This window comes from Atractosteus spatula, chromosome 24, assembly GCF_055471065.1.
Source record: "Atractosteus spatula isolate fAtrSpa1 chromosome 24, fAtrSpa1.hap1, whole genome shotgun sequence".
Taxonomy (NCBI): domain Eukaryota; kingdom Metazoa; phylum Chordata; class Actinopteri; order Semionotiformes; family Lepisosteidae; genus Atractosteus; species Atractosteus spatula.
Genome location: NC_142729.1, coordinates 10,972,235 through 10,981,282, shown reverse-complemented (window position 1 = coordinate 10,981,282; position 9,048 = coordinate 10,972,235). Strand labels below are relative to the sequence as shown.

At 34.9% G+C, this 9,048-nt stretch overlaps 1 long non-coding RNA gene across 1 annotated transcript; it reads right to left on the bottom strand.

The window, feature by feature from the left end:
* Positions 1-5,989: 5,989 nt before the first annotated feature.
* LOC148815888 (uncharacterized) lies at positions 5,990-8,940 on the bottom strand. Its single transcript, XR_016086053.1, has 3 exons — positions 8,800-8,940; positions 8,184-8,352; positions 5,990-6,862 (listed from the first exon to the last, which is right to left on the bottom strand). It is a non-coding gene; the product is annotated as an uncharacterized LOC148815888 (long non-coding RNA).
* Between the last annotated feature and the right edge of the window lie 108 nt (positions 8,941-9,048).

Here is a 9,048-nt window from a genome sequence, read left to right as displayed (position 1 = left end):
GTGACTACCAACGGGCAGGTTGTGTGTTTGAATCCAGCTGGTGCTGGACCTTCCAGTTTTATTTATTTATTTTTTAATCGCGTAACATAAACATATTACCGTATGCAAACTGTACTGTATACAATATGTATATGTATATTTAATGTCTTAACTGTGCCCATTTAAGTATTGAATATTCATATCTAATTTTACCACTGAAGGGAAATCTTAACATAAACATACAGTATATGGCTGGTCTCGGTACTTTAAAGAAAACATACACACCAGTATTCCATTTCTCCCTAAACATTGTAAGCTTCGAAGTCTTTAACTAACGTGATACCAGAGTCAACAAGCATACTTTTAGAATTTGATTAAAAGGGAATATAATATGGAATCGCGTATCTCAAGAAATTAATAACGATATAATTATATTCATGTTGCAAAAGAACTGCAACGGACATAAAAACTCCCTTGCTTTTAACAGAGCGTTCCATAATTTCTAACTACGAAAATGCCAGGTGAAAGGATTTGTAAACATATTTTGTTAAAGCAAGTCAGTTTTTTCTGCAACATATAAAATACATTTTTCCAAGAAAGTTTAGCCTTTGTCACTAATGAAACCACTAAATAAAGACATATAGAAATCTTAAGATTTGTTTTATTTAATGTTGGTAGCAGGATGAACTGTCAGAGTGTATATTTTGTTCGCAAAGTTGCTGCAAGATGTTAACAGTGAAAAAGGTATTTAGAAATGAGTTATTTCAAGATGAAAAAGAAAACATACACGAAACATGGTTTCATTACGACCAGAATCGGTCTTGAGATATTTTTAACTTGATTTACAGTATTTGAGAGGTATGTCTTAACACCGATACTACAGTGCTTAAGTACTGCTCACGTATATGTTTCTAGGTTTATATTATGCATTTCATACGGTCAAATTACTTTTGAGCAACTAATAAGAAGCGCGAAACGGTATGCATTTTACTTTCGTTTTGTGCTGGGACCCGTGGATTGATTAGAGATATCAAGTACATACAAGTCATTTTTTAAATGTTGTAGTTCGTCTTGAAAAAATGTTACGAGTACATCATCTATCAACAATCACACAGGTTCTGTTTCCATATTGCGGATTTTGGTTAGGTATTATCAAATCCAGTGCCGCTGTTAGTTTACTGAGTCCCATGTCACATGGTCTGTGATTGAAGCCTGTAAAACCGGTTTAATTCGTCACAGCCAGCACTCTTCAGGTGTGAGGGTCTTCTGCTCAGAATGAAACGCTAAAATGTTTGTGTATATTCTAATGGTAGTGGGGGCAGGGTGTGTGGGAACAGGTTTGGTTGAAATTGCATTGGAGATCTATGTTCTTCACACCTGAAACATTTTCTCTGAAAGCATTTTCTTCGCAGTTTAACCGATCTTGTTACAGCATGTTACAGTTTACTTTTATTAACCATATTAATTTTAAGTGCTTAATGTAAAATCTTGTAAAAATATATTTTCATTGTTCAAATATACATTAAGTCTGACTATCATATAATAAGTTAAATACAAAACTAAAGAAAAAATAGGGTTAAATATAATTCAAAATATTTTGCTAACAATGTTAACTGTTTATGAATAATAAAATGTATTAACTAAGGAGTAGGATGGCACAGTTGTTAGTATGTTTTTTGTTTTGTTTCTTTTTCATAAATACAACAGTAGTACCTGATGTCTCAGTGGCTTTCAAAATTAAATTATGCAATAAATAACCACATGTAAGACTCTGATGCTTAAAATGTTTAGGGAGAAAGTGGAATACAGGTGTGTATTTTTTCTTTAAACTACCAATACCAGCCATATACAGTCTGTAACGTAGGGATTTCTATATGTCTTTATTTAGTGGTTACATTAGTGACAAAGGCTAAACTTTTAGCTTCAGTAACGTGTACATATCTCCCCTTTTATAAAACGACATGGTTGAAAACTGTTCCAGAGCCACTGTTGTTTCATCAGTGAAAAGTACATCATGAAATGCCTCTCCCTGTTCAATCCACTGGAAAAAAGAAAAGGAGCATAAAGCTTCTGATGGTCATAAACGATATTCATTTAGGAGCAGCATCAGAGGTATGTTTTTAACTGCACTGCATTGGAGAGAATACCATAGTGTGTTTTTTTTTTACTCCCTGGCGGAAACTGGCTTCCAGAAGAATCAGTATGGCTCAGAGATTAAATAAAACTTCACTCGCACCAAACAAATGTATATTTCTAAATATCACAACATGATCGAATTTAAGTCATTTTAATAACAATGAATAGTCACCTATGCGTTACAATATAAACATTTATATTGATTTAAATCGCGTTTAAATCACCTTTATTTAAAACCCTTAAATAAAGCTGATACTGTTTAGACTTTCAATTATTTAAAACTGTATTAAAGCAGCACGATACACAATGCAACGTAAATCGCTATCTTTGTCTTCTGTGTAATAATGTTCACCTCTCTGTCCAGCAAATTTACAGGTTAAAAACAATACTGTTAGGCTGGGAAAACGATTTTTTTTTAAGAAATACAAAATGAGATATAATGATATGAGAGTCTCTGCAGGAGTGCTTGCTGTGACGAATTGAACCGGTTTCACGGGTATTTTCAAAGTAGGAGGCGAGATTTCCAGCGAAAGACACCCCCCTCAAAAACCCAGTAAGTACAGTACTTACTAGTTAAAGGCTAGGCTCCCGACTACGGCGAAAGGAACCCTTCTTTCATTAGAATACAATGAACATATTTTAGCCCTGAATGAATTAATAGCAAACATGGTTTACATAAAAGACATTTTTCCAAGAAAGTTTAGCCTTTGTCACTAATGAAACCACTAAATAAAGACATAAATATAAAAATCTTAAGATTGTTAAGATACATGACTTTGCTAAAATTTATTTGAAAATAAAAACAATTACAACCGCCAGGGGAGAGAGAGAACAGGGGAGGGATGTTGGTTTTCCATAAGGGGCGGGGCTATGGAAATTAGGTCTGTTTGGGAATGTGTAGTTACATGTTCTGGCTGTTTGTGAATTATCGTTGTTGAGTATGGAGTGTTGAGGTATTGATTTTGTGTAATGCTTTATGTTGAAAATTGAGGTGGATTTTGTTTATGATAAACAGGATAAACTGGGATGGGAGGAAGGTTTGGTTTTGCATAAGGGGCGGGATTATGATAATTGGAGGAATTGCGAGAGTATATTGGTTTGATATATTTGATTTTGTATTGTGGTTGTTATCTATGTTTTTGGTTGGTATTATGTTTATATGGTTGTTTTTGTTGGTTGGTTGTTATTATGGTTATTAATAATACGATCTATAGTTGAAATCTGAGCCTAAATAAAAAGAAAAAGCAAGTGATTAGGTTTATGAGCAATCTACTTATTCGTTTAAAACGCTATATAAAATAAAGTTTATTATTAATTTGCTGGACAGAGCGGTGAACATTATTATGCATAAGACAAAGATAACGATCCTGATCAGTTTAGAAATCTGTGTACGCTGTAAGGTTTTTACTTCTTAAACTTTTAAAATACACGTTTTGAATAGAAAGAAATCCTCTTCCTGGTACAGTATGTATAGCAAACCAGCACGTCTTTTTTCTCCAATCAGAGGGGTGTCAGATGGTGTCAGCCAATCACCATTCTGCGTTGGGTAGCAACGGGTGACTGTTCTCAGGCGGAAGATGTAAACAGCTTAATGTTCGTGTTAAATATTTTTTTTAAATTCAATTAAACGGGCACAGTTAAGACATTAAATATACATATACATACTGTATACAGTACAGTTTGCATACGGTAATATGTTTATGTTACGCGATTAAAAAATAAATAAATAAAACTGGAAGGTCCAGCACCAGCTGGATTCGAGCATACAACCTGCCCATTGGTAGCCACGCACCTAGACCAGTCAGCTACACGACAGCTCGCAGGAGCAGGCAGGCGAAACAGCCCTACACAGCCCTGCCGCAGTACACGGATATAATCATACCGTTATTAAATTCTTGAGATACGCGATTCCATATTATATTCCCTTTTAATCAAATTCTAAAAGTATGCTTGTTGACTCCGGTATCACGTTAGTTAAAGACTTCGAAGCTTAAAATGTTTAGGGAGAAATGGAATACTGGTGTGTATTTTTTTCTTTAAAGTACCAAGACCAGCTATATACTGTATGTTTATGTTCCAAAATTAATATCGTATATGGCTTTCACACGCGTTACAGTATGCTCCTATTCTTTTTATGCTCAGCTACTAAGATTTCCCTTCAGTGGTAAAATTCAATACCTACAACGGGCACAGCAAAGACGTTTACTGTAAGTCTTTCTACGACAGACCAACGGACCACGAGTGCCCCTGTCGGTCAACCAATCACGTACTGCGGTGCTGCGCGTCATCTTGCGTCATACTGAGCGACGTCACCTGCGGTACGTGTCTGTAACGCGCACTTTGAATGGCTGCATCTGTAGCTCTTTAAAGATCTGATTCCTTTTTTATATTAATAGTTTATATTTTTTGTAACACTCAGCACTACCACTCTACATTGTTCGATCGATTGAGGATGTAATTCATAACAGTCTCAATCACATGGTCCATTACCTACTGGTCTTTATTCCCTTTTTGTCTTAACCTTAACAGAGTTCCTCCTTATATCCCCACCTGTCCCAATAGTCCATTACGTGCTCAGAGAGTGAGTGAACTGGTGGTACAGTAGATAAACCTTTCCTATGTCTAACCCTGAGTCAACGGAAAAGCACTTATCTTTATCTCTGACCCTTTTCTGTGCCATCTATCAGACTAGCTTGGTCTCACAAGGGGACTACTCTTACCTATATGGGTTATTTTTATAGACTAATCTTACAGCTTTTCCTGTGTTCTCTATTGATTTCTAGACGAATCCAAAGGGAATCAGCTGCAACAGACTCATCATAGAACCTTGAACTTATTTTCTTGTCTAGAGCATCGTCAAGCCCGACATGAGCATCTTACATTGACACAGACATTAAGAGATACAGTCAGCTTTGAGAGATGGTCTTTATTACATGCTCAGCAAAAGTCAAAGCTTACACATAATAAAGCTTATTAGCAAATCTGCAAAATAATATTTGAAATGAAATTATTGCATCATGGCAATCTCTATATTTCTCCTTTTCACCAAATCTTAAACAGAAAACATTTTCTTAGGTAAATTATGTTCGAATGTGTTCCAAAACAAAGCTAGTTAAATTTTGTAATGCATATAAAAATCAATTTTCTACGTACAATACCCTTAATAAATGAAGATTGCATTACAATTAAACACGTGAAAGAGACAGAATTGCAGAGTGCTCTTACTTGTTAGCAGATGTGGAGAGTTCTTTATCTGGTAACAAATTCAAGGAAGAGTACAATTTTCTAACACTTTCTGACATTCCCTGACAGGCTTCATGTATGTACTGTATCATGTTTGTATTCCTCTCTATTAACCAGGGATCTCCTTTAGAAGTACTGTGTGGAAACAAAGATGTTGTATTTTGCTTGGATTGAAAATGAAAAGAGCTGTAATACTGTAGATAAGGCAGCAGGTTCTTTAAAACCCAATCTGTGTGCATTGTCAGCCAATTCATCTTCTTTTTTACAGTTCACTGTCAATTTAGTATTGTACTGAATCATATGGTACATATTTCTAGTTTTCTAAAGAATTGGCAGTATTATGATATGATGTAACAATCATATTATGAAGACACAGGAATGTACAGTATTATGATCCAACAAATAAAATACTCATTTTAATTCAACACCCAGTCATTTCTGAATCTTCTTAAATTGTGGTTCTAGAAAATCTTTCTAATTCATCATATATCCCAATAAGGAGTTAAAGGAAATAGAGCCTTAGGGACATGTTTTGCTTTAAACCACTTGTCTTGAGGAATAACAGCCCGACTATCATGAAAGATGATACAACCTGTCGTATAAAAAAAAAACAGAAAGAAAGCTGCAATGATGTTGACAGTGGGGGTATATTATACAGGAAAGTATAAAGTATTTATACACTAGTGAACAGATGATTGTGGGAGTTGTCTTTGTCCCATAAATTCCATGAACTCCATTTACAAATTCCCTCTAAAGTCTACTTTTTGTTGCTTCACTTTTTCAAAACCTTTTTATAATTCTATACTATAGATTTAGGATTCTTTAATCTTTTAAACCAGATATGATGAACAGAGAGGTGCATTGGCTAACAAAAAGCATCTTTTCAGATTAAAAAATAATCAGATTCAGAATACTGTCTGAAAATGAAAAGAAAAGACTAATTCCTAATGCAAGAAATTGTATAGCGCTAATAAAGTGATGTTATGTTTGAAAACAAAATCAAGAAACTGCATCAGAGGTTTCAGATAAAATCAACACGTATCTCGAAATATATAATCAGGAGCATCAAGGGAAATATTATATGTCTCCTAATATGTTGGTCATCAGTTTATCATTAATTTCACATTCTATATAAAGGTGTATTTAATCTGTATCTGTCAATACAACTCCACAAATGCTGTTTTAAAAAATATGCAAATAAGAAGCCTAAATCATAAGCAATGAACAATCTAACTGCATCCATGTCTATAAAACTACTGATTTAACAAAAAAACCCTCAGATTAAAAATGTTCTCTAAAATGCCAACTCTTTCATTGTGTAGGTTTTATTGGTTTCACTTCTTTCTTTCTGCACCCACAGCCTTCTTTATCTCAGTTATAATCTTATCTTTGTTGAGTCTGACATTCTTCTTAGCTAAATTCAGAAGATCATCAAGCTCGTTTTCATTGTATGACAGCTTGACTGTACTGTAGATGTTCTTCATTTGAACAATTTTTTCCTTGCCTGAAAGAAGACAAAATTATGATGAAATAATCATTCTTGTCTTGACAATTTAAAGTGCTTTAAATATGTCCAACCAAAAGCAAATAACATTAGAAACATCAAAATAAGATTAAACAGTACAAGTTGTTAAAAGAATTAGAAAATTAGTATAAAAAGGTATGTTTAAATACCAGATGTAAAAGTTTTGATTGATCTGTAACCTCATATAAAGGCTGGGATCATTTTGTAGTCTCGGAGGGACAAAACACTAAGCATAATCTCTCAGGATAGGACCTCATTTTGAAATAGAGACCAGAGTCCAAAGACAAGTAACAGTAAACCCATGTAGTCAGGAGCCAAAGAAAGAGCTAAAAGGTGAGCAGCAGTATTTTCAATTTTATTATAAAATCCACACAAATCTATTGTGAGGAAGCTAAAGCAGGAGAGATATGCTTCTGCATTTTCATAACAGATAATTTGTTTAGGTGGGTAGCTGCGTCAGCATGCATAGGCTGCAAAGGAACAAGTAATTGGTTTATTCCATGCTGAATAAAAGAAGAAAGTAAACACAATGTTTCGGCCGTGGAACCTTCTTCAGATGTCACCCACACCTGAAGAAGGCTCCACGGCCGAAACGTTGCGTTTTCTTTCTTTTTTTTTACAGCATGGAATAAACCTATTACTTGATCATTTGTTTAGTCATACTAGCAGCTTTGTATTACAATAATCAAAAAGACAAATTCAGGCACTGGCATCTCTGACTCAAACTGGAACAAAAACATGTTATAGAATAATGTTACAGAGTTATAAATATAAGATAATAACTTCACATCATTATGATCACAATAAATACATTGTCTTTTCAAGACAAAAACTGTTTAAGCTTTTGCTTGCCTGTGTCTGAATCAAAGATAGTCTCATCACAAATAGACCACTGTGTTGCTTTACATGCTGGTGTTTCCACAAATTATTTTAACAAGCTATACTGGATACCTTCAGAAGCCAATTCTTATACAGGTTAACTGACACTTCTGAATTACCCCTGAATACAATGCGTGTCTGCCCAGCATTGGACTAGCATTTTCAAAGGTATAGTCACACCTTATGTCCTGTGCCTGCAAGGTTAGGCTCCAGCTCCACAATGGGTAAAGTTATTAAAAATTGATGGTTGGATAGATAATTTTTTCCCATGATCACATTACTTCTGTTGGTCTCTTTGCACTGGATTACATAATTACCTATTAGATGTTTCTACTGACAACTGATGTACAGAATATCCAGGTGTCTGAGGTGAAAACCTGATGACAAGGTAAGTGGTTTGATTAGGGTCTGATTCACTTACTTTCACAGGAGTCCTTGTTGAACAGAGGGAAGTGCATGACTGTGGGGGTTTTATCAGCACTGTAAATGTAGCAGCTTAAGGGACACTCCTTCTCCTCCTTAGTCACTGGTGGAATGGGTGGGAAGGGAATGTTGTTCTTCTCACAGTATTTAGCTGCCTTAGTGACAGTCTGGGATGGGAGTAGAGAGAGGAGTGCAGCAGAGAGGTTTGTGAAGGGGATGGGGGTATGTCAAGAGTTAAGGAAAGAGAAGAGAGGAAAAGGCACAGAGAGAAGATCAACAGCTTTATCCAGCTAGGATAGCAAAAGGTCTGTACTGTTTTAGTTTAGTAATGATTTCATCAAAGTATGCTCGGTCACACTGTATAAGGCCATAATTTCTCTTGCACTTCTGAACATGAAAAAAATAAAACCATTTAAGAAATACACGACTGCACAACACTGAAAGAGGTGAGAAGTGGTTGGTAACTTTTAATATATTGTGTTGCATACTGTATAAGTTTATCTCATTCTTGGCTAAGGGAGATGATTTGATGCAAAGCATGTAAGCCTATATACTGTATAAGACTTCACTATACTGAACTGCTAAATATTGTGATTTCCAATACAGCGTCTTACCAAAAGAAAACTCAAATGACAGAATGAGCTTAACTCTCCTGTCATTCCTCAAAACCAATGGGTAGCCACAATCATTGGCAATACCAGCATCTTCCAAGTAGATCTTCTCATTATTGACCAGATATTCAGGGAGAGTTTTTGCTGGACAGGAAATAAAAGGCAAAAATATTTGATGCCATTGCTTTGGTACTTGTGTTCATAATAATCATGTAATTTATAACAGTTGTATTTTATCTTTTCTTAAGAAAC